This window comes from Urocitellus parryii, chromosome 8 (genome assembly GCF_045843805.1).
Source record: "Urocitellus parryii isolate mUroPar1 chromosome 8, mUroPar1.hap1, whole genome shotgun sequence".
Lineage (NCBI taxonomy): Eukaryota > Metazoa > Chordata > Mammalia > Rodentia > Sciuridae > Urocitellus > Urocitellus parryii.
This window is the reverse complement of record NC_135538.1, coordinates 113,206,342-113,219,534: the sequence shown is the minus strand read 5'-3', so window position 1 is coordinate 113,219,534 and position 13,193 is coordinate 113,206,342. Positions and strand designations below refer to the sequence as shown.

The 13,193-nt window shown below is 39.0% G+C and overlaps 1 non-coding gene across 1 annotated transcript; it reads right to left on the bottom strand.

The window, feature by feature from the left end:
• Positions 1–3,621: 3,621 nt before the first annotated feature.
• On the bottom strand, positions 3,622–3,728 carry LOC144256759 (U6 spliceosomal RNA). The gene has a single exon (XR_013344244.1). It is a non-coding gene; the product is annotated as a U6 spliceosomal RNA (small nuclear RNA).
• Between the last annotated feature and the right edge of the window lie 9,465 nt (positions 3,729–13,193).

Below are 13,193 nucleotides of genomic sequence, written 5' to 3'. Positions count from 1 at the left end.
ATTGTGTGCCCCCAAACATAAATTAATAATTCTTTCAATTGCATTAGTCTCTTAAATCATATTTAAAACAAAATGTAGAGTTTTAAATAAAAAAATAGCAGCTTGTAGGCTAATTGGTTTTTTAAAAAGCATTCTTTTTTAAGAATCTTAATTTTATTTATTTATTTATTTTTATGTGGTGATGAGGATCCAACCCAGTGCCTCACACATGCTAGGCAAGCACTCTACCACTGAGCCACAACCCCAGCCCAATAATTATTTATCTAAGGTATTTGTCTCTTAGATCATGGAGAAAACAAAAAGTGAAGTTACAAACTATTGTTGGAATTATACTAGCGTTTATAATTGTCCATGTATTTGTCTTTTTTGGCACTGGTGATTTAACCTAGGGACAGTCTACCACTAAGCTACATTCCCAGTCCTTTTTCTTTTGAGACAGAGTCTTGCTGTGTTGTCCAGGCTGGTCGTGAACTTGAAATCCTCTTGCATCAAAGTAGCTGGGATTACAGGTGCGTGCCACCATGCCTGGCTTCATGTATTCATCTTTATCAAGATCTTTCTTCTTCACATGGCTTCAAGTCACTCTCTAGTGTCCTTTGATGTTACCTTGCAGGACTCCCTTGAGCATGTCTTGAAGGGCAGATTTTCTCAGCTTTTACTCCTCTGGAAAGGTCTTCATTTATCTCTTACTGTTGCCAGCAGTTTTCCCAGCTGAAAGATTCTTGATTGACACTATTTTTTTTTTCTTTTAGCATTTTAAATGTTATTGGCCCATTGCTTTCTGGCATCCAAAGGTTCTGATGAGAAATCTGTCTTACTTATTGAGGTTCCTTTGTATGAGATGTGTCACTTCTGTCTTGCTGCTTTCAAGATCCTTTTGGGGGGGAAGGGGTTGTAGCTCCATGGTAGAGTGCTTTCCTCGCATGCAGAAGGTCCTGGATTCAGTGCTTGGCACTGAAAACAAAAGAGACAAGCATGGGAATGTACCTGTCATCCTGGCTTGGGGGAGACTGAGCAGAAGGATTACTTGAGGTGTAGGTAGTGAGACCCACCCCACCTTGTCTCAAAGATATTCTCCTTTTGTCTTTTTAAAGTTTGACTGTAATGTGTCTCAGCATGCATCTTTTTGAGTTCATGTTACTTGGGGTTTTCTTAAGTTTCTTGGATGTTTCTATTCATCAAATTAGGGAAGTTTCCAGCCACTGTTCCTTTTAATATTCCCTCACCCTCCTGGCACTCCTGCAGGTGCATATTGCTCTGCTTAATGGTGTCCCATGATCTCTTGGGCTCTATTCACTTTCCTTCAGTCTTTTTCTTTTTTGTTCCTAGGACTCAATAATGTCCATGGTCCTATCTTCAAGTTCATTGATTCTTCTTTCTGCCTGTTTAAATCTGTGCCTGAACCCCTCTAGTAAAATTTTCATTTCAGTCACTGTATTTTTAGCTCCAGAATTTCTTTCTTTTTTTTTTAAGATTCTCTATCTCATTATTGATATTTCCATTTCATTCATACATCATCTTCTTGATATTGTCGGCATCTTTCTTTAGTTTTTTTTTACTATCTGTAAGGCAGTTGTTTAAAGTCTTTATCTAGAACATTGGTTATCAGATCTTTTTCAGGGACGATTTGTATTGATTTTTTTTCCCTTTGAATATTTTCCTGTTCCTTTGTTTGAATTTTTGTTGAAAATTTGACATTTGAACTCTGGAAAGCAGATCCTCCTTCTACCCCAGGGTCTGCGGTCACTTGGCAACTGTCCTTATTTGTTCTATTGTAGGCTCTCTCTGTGCTAATAATCATCCTGTGGTGTGATCAGTTTTTTTCTGAACCTTTCCCTGGGCATGCTTGGTTACGTTTAAATTTTTTCTATGTAAGCAATTGTTTGTTTTTAATTTCTTAGTCTTTATTTTTATTAATTTTGGTACGATGAATCAAACTGAGGGACTCATACATGCCAGGCAAGAGTTCTACCACTGAGGTACATCTCCAACCTTTTTTATTTTATTTTGAGACAGGGTCTACAGTTGCACAACTGGCCTTGAACTTGTGATCCTCCTGCCTCAGCCTCTGCAATAGTTGAGGATTATAGGCTTTTACTACCACTCCTCTAGAATTCTGTAGTCTTTTTAAGTAGCTGGGGGTGCTTAACCACTGAGCTAGACCCCCAGTCCTTTTTTTATATTTTGTTAGAGACAGGGTCTTGCTGAGTTGCTAAGTGCCTTGCTAAGTTGCTGAGGCTGACTTTGAACTCGTGATCCTCCTCCCTCAACCTCCTGAGCTGCTGGTATGACAGGCATGTGCCACCGCACCCAGATAGAATTCCCTAGCCTTTAATGTTTGGTTCCCACACTAGGCAAAAATGGGAAAATAAAAAAGGCACTAGCCTTTTAAGTCCCCTGGAGGTCACTTCAGGCTGAGCGGAAGAGTCTTAGAACAAACAATGGCTGCTCCCCTCCTTGTCTATCCCTTTGTTATCAGAAGCAGGCATCAGTGATGTTGGAAATATCAAGGTGCTTCAAGAAATCCTGTTCTCAAAAGCCATTTATCAAGGCAAACTGCTGCAGAAGAGTGTGTTACTAAAAAAATCTGGCAAGCAAGCACACTGGTGGGAAATCTGTCCAGGTTTTTATCCCTAACATGGCACTGCCCCTTGCTTTGAAAGTAGGAGTTTGGGGTTACAATCTGCATAATTGACTAATTTAAAATAGGGGAGGGCATGGGGGAGAGCTGTAGTTACCTCTGGATCAACTACTACTCTGTAGGCATTATGAGGGGAAGGCTGAGGACCAGGGGAGATAATGTTGGGGGGCTCAAAATGGCGACCACTTTGTTTTATAACTTAAAAATAGCTCCACTTTCTTGCACACTATGAAATTTAGGTTTTAGATGACAGCAAACACATTTTTGTTACATATTAGGAAACTCAAAAAACTAAAGGTTTAACTTTAAAAAAAATGTTACTTTATTTTACATTTTATTCTGTAAGAATATGAACCTGAGACCTACCCTCAACAGCTTTAAGTGTTATACAGCAAATCTTAAGAGCCAATTCATCTTGCTGGACTGAAACTTCATGTCCATTCATTAGTGACTCCCTCTTGCCCTCTCTCCCCTGCCCTGTTCACCATTCCAGTCTTTGAATCAGTGAACTTCACTTTTTTACATATCTCATGTAAGAGAAATTATACAATATTTTTCTTTCTGTGACTGACTTATTTCATTTAGCGTAATGTCCTGAAGGTTCATTTGTGTTGTCACATACAGCATAGTTTTCTTATTTTTCAAAACTGTATAGTATTCCTTGAGTGTATTTACCATATTTAAAAAAAATTTTTGTATTCAAATATGACAGCAGAATGTATTAGAATTCTTATTATACATATAGAGCACGATTTTTCATATCTCTGGTTGTATACAAAGTATATTCACACCAATTTGTGTCTTCATATCTGTACTTTGGATAATAATGACCATCACATTCCACCATCATTTCTAAACTTATGCCCCTCCCTTCCCCTCCAACCCCTCTGCCCTATCTAGAGTTCGTCTATTCCTCCCATACTCCCTCTCCCTATCCCACTATGTATCAGCTTCCTTATATCAGAGAAAACATTTGGCATAAAAATATGGAATGCTTCACGAATTTGCATGTCATCCTTGCGCAGGGGCCATGATAATCTTCTCTGTATGGGTCCAATTTTAGTATATGTGCTGCCGAAGCGAGCACTAAAGGTTTAACTTTTGACAGAGAAGAGAACATTGATCTCACAATGATCAGAGTACAGATGCTCTATATGTGGGGGATGGGTCCTTTAGGGCTACCCTGGGTCCTGCAAGCTGTTTGCAAGCTGCATAGGAACATGTGCACAGCTGTCTGCCACTTGGCTGAGTGGCGGGGGATGGGTAGTTGCTAATGTGCTAAAGGGCCTACCCCTAGTTGTTGCAAGCCCTGGGTGGACTCCAGACTCCCATAATAGTTCCATCAGTAAGATCCTGGCAGTTCAATCGTTGTCCAGGTGGGGAGCTTCTACTGGGCTATCTTCCCAGAATCCTCTCCTCTGTTTTGATAGCTTTGCTAGTATTTGCATTGGAGGATTATATTTTCAGAGATCCTAACTCTGCCATTCCCCAAATTGTTTTTGCTTTATTTGTTTTTTTTTTTTTTTTTTGCAGTACTGAGGATGCAACCCAGGGCCAGTGCGCTAAGACTCAGGTGCATCCCCAGCCCCACCTCCCTGCTTTTTAAACAATTTGAGACAGGACCTAGTTAAGTTGCCCAGGCTGGCCTTGAATTTGCTATCGTCCTGCCTTAGCCTCTTCAGTAACCAGCATTACAGTGCCACAATGCCTGGCTCCTGGATAGTGTTTTTAGTTGTAGTTGGAACCAATACCTCTATTTTTATTAATTTGTATTTATGTGGTGCTGAGGCTCGAACCCAGCGACTCCCACATGCTAGGCGAGCACTCTACCACTGAGCCACAATCTCATCCCCTCCGGAATAGTTTTTGAGAGATTGTTCTGGAAATTATAATGTACATACTTAACTTTCCATATTGCATTTGGAATTAATAATTTTCACTTTCAGTGGAATGTAGCAACCTGACCACTGGTGCATTTGCCTTTCCCCATCTAAGTTATGGTTGTCTTGTATATTATATTTGTATATTACTGAAAACCCCCTTGAACAATGTTTTGCTTTCAACTCTCATGTGTGTTTTTAAGAACTTAAAAGAAAAAAAATTCATTATATCTATACTTAGGGATACACACACACACATATACATATATATGTATTTACTGTTTGTTCACTTTTCGTTCATTTGTGACATTTCTAGTTTTCTCTGTTATTGTTGCTTTTCAGCCTGGATAACTTTCTTTAGTCTTTATTTCACAAAATGTGTGCAAATGATGAATTCTCCTAGTTTTCCTTCCTCTGAGGATGTCTTTAGTTTTTCTCTCATTTCTGAAGGATATTTCCCCTGGATATAGAATTCCAGATTCACTGTTCTTTTCTTTCATGACTTTAAATTTTTGTTCCACTATCTTTTGGGCCTGATGTGAAATCCACAGTTCCTCCAACTGTTCTTTCTATCTGTGATGCATAGCTTTTCACTGGCTATTTCTGAGAATTTTTTTCCCTTTAATTTTCAGCAGTTTGATTTTGATGCATTGGGGGTAGGTTTCTTTGTGTTTGCCATTTGGGGATTGGTGAGCTTCTTGAGTCTATACATTTATGTCTTTTGCTATTTTGGGGATGTTTTCAACCATTATTTTATCAGGTTTTTTGTTTGTTTGGTTGGTTGGTTTGCCTACACCAAATATTCATTTTTTCTTTCTCCCTGTCTTATGGGACTCTGATGACATGAGTGTTAGATCTTTTGGTATTGTTCCCTGGGTTTCTGAGGTCCTATTTTTTTTCCTCATATTTTTCTATTTTTCAGGTAGAGTAATGTAAAGTTGACAGGTTTCACCTAACCTTGTGTCTGTACTGGGTCATAAAGTTTGGTGTAAGGCTGTTCCATACATAGAAAAGGAGAGAACTCTAGCCCATCCTACCTATCCTGAGGTGTAAAGCACTTAACCAAACCCAAGAGTATGTGGTGGTAACTAAGCAACAGAATCTCAGCCAATCACAGGATGAAGGCTACCAACATGTCTGTAAGAGAAATTTGAAACTTTACCAGTTGGGTAACCTTGTTATATCATTTTCTGTTTTTCATGTTGCAGGAGGCATTCTGAACCATCTTATGTCTGGAATACTCCCTCTTTGAGAAACTTTTATTGCTTACTTAAAACTTTGTTAAGTGTAACTGATTTCAGTTTTTTTCAACAATACTTTTTTTAAAAATTTTTTTAAATGTTTTTAAAAAAATTTTGATAGACCTTTGTTTACTTATTTATATGTGGTGCTGAGAATCAAACCTAGTGCCTCGCACATGCCAGGCAAGTGCACTACCACTGAGCCACAACCCCAGCCCCAATTTTTTTGGGTTGAGCTGGGGATTGAACCCAGGGCCTTATAGATGTGAGGCAAGCACTCTACCAACTAAGCCATGTCCCCAGCCCTCAATAGTACTCTTCATTGATCTATCTTCAAGTTTTGTGACTCTCCCTCTATTATTTCTATCCTTCTATTGAGCCTATTTAGTGAAAATTTTACATGGTCTTCTAATGATGGAATTCTCATTTGGTCTTTTTTAAATATCTTCTATTTCTCTGCTGAGACTTACTATCTTTCTATTCATTTAAAAAATCTTCACTCCTACACTTTAGATTGGGGTTAAAGTAGCTGTTCTTTTTAAAAAAGAACACATGGGAATGTAAATTCATACAGCTACTATGAAAAAATAGTATGAAAGTCCCTCAAAAAACTAAATAGAACTACCACATGATCCAGCTACATACTAACACATTAATTATACAAATTAATTAACTGACATTTCCATCTAGACATACATTGTGCATTGACCACATCCACCCTCTTTAAAAAATTTTTCTACATAATAGAGAAGACATGTGATCATTATCTTTCTGTGGCTAATTTTGGGGGGAGGTATTGGGTATTGAATTCAGAGGCACTTGACCACTGAGTCATCCCCAACACTATTTTGTATTTTATTTAGAGACAGGGTCTCATTGAGTTATTTAGAGCCTCACTAAGTTGCTGAGGCTGGCTTTGAACTCACAATTCTCCTGCCTCAGCCTCCCAAGCTGCTGGGATTTCAGGCGTGCACCACCAGGTCCAGGTGTGGCTAATTTTACTTAATATACCCTCTAGTACTCTCCATTTTTCTGCAAGTGACACCATTTCTTTCTTCCTTTTCCTCCCTCACTCCCTTCTTCCCTTCAAAAAAAGTTTTTTTTTTTTTAAAGTTGTCGATGGACCTTAATTTTATTTACTTATTTATATGCAGTGCTGAGAATTGAACCCAGTGCCTTACCATGCTAGGCAAGTGCTCTAACACTGAGCCACAACCCCATCCATATCTCCTCCTTTCTTTCTTGTACTGGGGATTGAACCTGGGGGCATTCTATTACTGAGCCACATTCCCAGCCCTCATTATTTTCTCTCTCTCTCTCTCTTTTTTAAATTTTTTATTTGTTCGACTTAATTGTACATGACATTCATTGTACACAAATTTAATGCAACATTTCAGTTCTCTGGTTGTACACGGTGTAGAGACACACCATTTGTGCAATCATACATCTTTGGGGTAAGGATGTCCATCTCATTCCACCATTCTTTCCTATCCTCATGACCTCTCCCCACCCTCCCCTTTGTCCAATTCAAAGTTTCTCCATTTTCCCCATGCCCCCCTGCTCATCATAGATCAGCATCCATTAATCAGAGAGAAGATTTGACCTTTAGTTTTTTGGGGATTGGCTTACTTCGCTTAGTATAATATTCTCCAGCTACATCCACTTACCTGCCATAATTTTATACTCTTTATGTCATAATTTTATTCTCTTTTAATGCTGAGTAATATTCCATTGTGTATATGTAATACAATTTCTTTATGCATTCATCTATTTTTTTAATAATATATTATGCGTACATCTTTTTAAATACCTTTATTTTATTTAATTTTTATGTGGTGCTGAGGATCGATCCAGGGCGTCACATGTGCTAGGTGAGTGCTCTACCGCTGAGCCCCAGCCCCAGCTTCCATTCATCTGTTTTTTTTTTTTTTTAAAGAGAGAGAGAGAGAATTTGTTAATATTTATTTTTTAGTTTTCGGTGGACACAACATCTTTATTTCATTTTTATGTGGTGCTGAGGATGGAACCCAGTGCCCCGCACCAGGCGAGCACGCTACTGCTTGAGCCACATCCCCAGCCCTCCATTCATCTATTGATGGGCACCTAGGTTGGTTCCACAGTTTAGCTATTGTGAATTCAGCTGCGATAAGCATTGGTGTGGCTGTGTCACTATAGTATGCTGAATTGTTTTTTATCTTGAATAAGGAAGGGCCTTGCTAAGTTGCTGAAGCTGTGCTTGCACTTGTGATCCTCCTTCCTGGGCTTCTCAAATTGCTGGGATTACAGGCCATGTACCACTTTGCCTGGCGGCTGCTGTTGCTGCTACACCTCCTCCTTCTCCCCCTCTTTTTTTTTTTTTTTTGTGTGTGGGTGTGGTGCTGAGGATTGAACCCAGCACCTCACACATGCTAGGCAAGCACTCTACCATGGAACTATGACCCCACCCAGCCCCCTGTGAATTTATTTCTATTCCTTTGGTCTATGTGTCTCTTTTTATGGCAATGCCATGCTACTTTTGTTGTGATGCCTCTGTAGTATGTTTTGAAATCAGGTATTGGGATGCCCCTAGCATTTCATTTTTTGCTCAGGATAGATTTGGCTATTCAGGGTCTTTTGTTTTTTCATAAGAATTTATAATCCCTGTCCCCCAGTTCTGTGAAGAAAGTCATTGGTATTTTGATAGGGACAAATCTGTGCATTTCTTTGGGTAGTAGGGCCATTTTAGCAATTTTATGCTCCCAGTCCATGAACATGGGAGGTCTTTCCACCTTATTTTTCATTTTCTTTCTTCAGTGTTTTGTAATTTTCGTTGTAGAGGTCCTGATAAACCCCACTAGTTAGGTTATTCCTAGGGGTGGTGGTTGTTGTTGAGGCTATTGTGAATGGAATTGCTTCTCTGTTATTAGTTCATAGCAAATCTGATGTTCATATGTTGATTTTACATGCTGATGCTTTATTGTTTTCTAGTTCTATGTTCAAAAGAACGACCTTTCATCTCTTCTGTAATTGTTTTTAGGGTTTTCTACATATAGAATCATATAAGTAAACAGGGATAATTTGACTTCCTCCTTTCCTATTTGAATTCCTTTTATTTGTTTCTTTTGCCTAATTGCCCTGGCTAAAATTTCTATTATTATTATTATTATTATTATTATTATTATTATTATTATTATTGGTACCAGGCTATGAATCCAATGATGCTTAACCACTGAGCCACATCATCAGCTCTTTTTATTTTTTATTTATTTTTATTTTATTTTTTTGTTGTGCTGGGGATGGAACCCAGAGTCTTATGCATGCAAAGCAAGCACTCTACCAACTGAGCCATATCCCCAGCCCCTTAATTTTTGAGACAGGGTCTTGCTAAGTTGCTTAGGACCTTGATAAGTTACTGAGACTGGCTTTGAACTTGTGATCCTCCTGTCTCAGGCTCCCAAGCTGCTGGGATTACAGGCATGCACCACTGCACAAGGCTCTATTATTATATTTAATAAGAATAGTAGGTATGGTCACCCTTGTCTTGTTTCTGATCTTAGAGGAAATGCTTTCAGTTTTTCCTATTCACTATGATGTTGGCTATGGGTTTGCCATATGTTCATATGTAGCCTTTATTATGTTGAGGTATGATCCTTCTATACCTAATTTATTCAGTTTTTTTTTTTTTTTGGAGGGCCTGACAAACTGAATTATATCCCAGTCCTTTTCATTTTATTTCTACGTGGGGTTTCACTAAGTTGCTCAAACTACCCTCAAACTTGAGATCCTACTGTGTCCGCCTCCTTCCTGAGTACCTGGGATTATAGGTGTGCACACCATCCCTGGTTTTATTCGGGCTTTTATCTTGAAGGGATGTTGGATTTTATCAAAGGTTTTTTTTTCTTCATCTTTCTAGATGATCATGTGATTTTTTCCCTTGATTCTATTTATGTGCTATATTACATTTATTGATTTGTGTATGCTGAATCATCCTTGCCTCCCTTGAATTAAACCAAACTGATTATGGTGTGTTATTTTTTTTTAATGTGCTGTTGAATTCAATTTGCAAGTACTTTATTGAGGATTTTTGCATCTATGTTCTTCTGAAATATTGGCCTATGGTATTCTTTTTTTGTTGAGTCCTTATCTGGTTTGGTAAAGACTAATACTAGCTTCCTAAAATGAGTTTGAAAGGGCTACTTCCCATTCTATTTTTTGGAATAATTTGAGGGGTTTGTTTATTTGTTGTTTTGTTTTGGCACTGGGGATTCAACTCAGAGGCACTGAGCACTGAGCCACATCCTCAGCCCTATTTTGTATTTTATTTAGAGTCAGGGTCTCACTGAGTTGCTTAATGCCTCTTTTTGTTGAGGCTGGCTTTGAACTCGTGATCCTCCTGCCTCAGCCTCCTGAGCTGCTGGGATGACAGGTGTGCACTATTGTGCCCGGCTCAGTTTGAGGACTTTTGATGTTAGTTCTTTAAATATCTGTAAAGTTCAGCATAAGTTCATCCACTCCTGTGCTTTTCTTTGTTGGGAGAGTTTTTATTTCTGCTTCAGTCTCATCACCTGTTATTGATCTATTTTGGTTTTTTGAAAATATCCTGTTGGCTCAATTTAGATTAGTCATATCCATCCAGAAATTCGTCTATTACTTCTCTAGATTTTCTATAGTTGTTCTTTTAATTGTTATAAAATGTATAAAAATTACCATTTTAAACTTTTTCCCCTCTGGGTACTGGGGATCAAACCCAGGACTTTGCACATAGTGGGCAAAAGCTTCACTCCAGCATAGTTTTAAATATACAGTTTAATGGTATGCATTATATTCACTTTGTTGTACAAAATATACACATCTTCAGCTGCCTTTTAGTACAGGATGAGAGAGAAACAGAATGGGGAACATTGGGAAATTCATCCTTGATTTGGTGATTTTTCAGCTTCTGATTTCCTTCCCCATACTCTTTCTGCCATTCACTTTTTAGAATCCTCAGATATTCCTTTCATTCTGTCTGAGGTTTTAAATTACATTCAGTGGGAGAAACAGGAGAGGATGTGCCGCCTTCATTTTGACAGGAATTGGAAACTTCTATAGAAATTTCTTTTTATTTTGGGGTATTACATATATTTTTGGAAATAAGTTATTTGTCATATGTGACAAATATTTGTTATATATGAATGTTTTTCTCTGTGGTTTGCTGTTCAATTTCTTAACAATGCCTTTTGATGAGTAGAAGACTTTTATTTTATCAAAATCCATTTTATCATTTTTTCCCTTCTGATTTACACTCTCTAAGACCCATGTAAAAACAAAAACATAAAACAAACAAACAAACTTTGTCCTAGGCCTGCAAAGATACTTTCCTATATAAACTTTATTATTTTGAGTTTCTGGTTTTTTTTCGTGTGTGTGTGTGTGTGTGTGTGTGTGTGTGTGTGTGTGTGTGATGCTAGGGATCAAACTCAGGGCTTTATGCATGCTTGGCAAGTTCTTTACCACTGAGATACATGCCCAGTCCCGTTTTAGATTTTATGTTTTGGTCTATGATCCATCTTGATTTAATTTTGCATATGGAATAAGGTAAGAATAAAGGATCATGTTTCCCTATATGTTCATCTGGTTGTTCCAACACTATTTGGCTATACTCATATATATTTAAAAATAAAGTGTCACTTACCTTGCCTATATTTTGATTGCATTCAATGCTATACACCCACATTCAAATAAATTACTAAATTTGTTAGGTATGTTAACTTTTTCAGTATAATTTTTCATTTCCTTTGTAATCCCTTTTACCTTATGCCCTTTGGATTAGTATTTTGAAGATGGGTCTATAGCAAGATTACCAGAGACATCCTTGCCATTAAATAGGTATTAAGAATTTTGGAGTGAGATGCAAAGATATTCAGCTTTAGAACCACGGAGACCTGTGTTAAACGGTTGCTTGTTTCCTATTTCCTAGCTCTATGACCTTGGGTACATCATTCATTTTCCAAACTCAGATTCAATAGATGTCTATTACACAAGCCACTGTGTTAACCCTTGAGGATTTATTATAGAAGGACATAACCTTTCCCGTGCAGTTTACAACAGAGTGGGAAAGGCAGAGGAGTCAACACTCTATTATATAACACCGTGATAAGTGCTTTGATGATGGAAGACAGAGCGCTATGGAAGCTGAGAGGTGGTGCTCCTGAACTAGACTTGGGTCAGGAAAGGTTTCCAGAAATTAGGACACTAAGCTGAAACTTGAGGGATAAGTGGACATTAGCCTGGTGATGAGGGGAAAAGTAATGATCCAGACAGGGAAATGGACTCATAAGAAACATGACCTATTGAGACACTGAGAAAAGATCAGGAGGGGACCAGGATGGAACAAAAAGACCAGAAGTACAAGGCACAACTCACTGCAGACCCTTCTATTAAACCAGAGGTTCTTATAGGCCGTCTTCAGGATATCAGTTTCATCTTAATAGCAGTGGGGAGTCGTTGATAAGATTTAATCACTGTCATACATATATGTGTATGTATATGCATGTGTGTACAACTTTAGTTTTGTGGAGACTGCATTAGGAGGATCACAACTGGCATCAGACATGATGAATTGGAATTTACTGTAAAAATTCTGCTGAGAGTGAACACATGAATTGTGGTGATAGAGGAGAGGGCAGATAAACGTGGGAGACAATTAGGAGATAAACTCAATTAAATGTATTGTAGGCTCTAGGGAATGAGCAAGAGGGAGACTTCCCTCAGATTTGTGGTTGAATGAACAGGATCGTAATGCCATTCACTGGGGGAAAAAAAGCGGACATATGGGAAAAGAACATACGGTGAAATTTGAATTTACAAGATTTAGGATGATTGAGGTGGCTGAGAATGTCCAACAAACTTTGGGTTACGTTAGTCTAAATGTGGGAAAAGTGGTTTTGGGATGAGAGCCATCTGTGTCCACATAGTAAGATGCTATAGGCAGCATTCCTTCTCTCCTCCTCCACTCCCACTTCGGTGCTGGGGATCAGACCAGGGCCTCACGAATGCTAGGCAAGTACCCAAGTGGCCTACACCCCAGCCCACTGCCCTTCCTTCAACATCTGTTGAATGTGTCTCATACTCTGTTGGGGACACAGCAGAGAACAGGAACACTGGGTTCTTGCCCTCAACCACTCTACAGCCTTCTGACTTTGCTCTTAATCTGTGAAGATGATAATGAGATTAGGAGAGATTAAGAAACGTGCAGTCCCCTCGGACACTTTTATTCTCGCTTTGGTTTCTATCCCGGCCCTCCCCGGGCTGTTCTCCTGCGCAGGCGCCCTGCACCCAGACTGGGGGCTGGGCGGGGCGAGCCAGAACCCGAGCGGCCTTTCGCAAGGCCAAGAAGGGGCCTGTTGGGGGGCGGGGCCGGTTGTCCCGTGACGTCATTAAGCTGCGCGGCTCGCAGGGCGGGACCCGAGC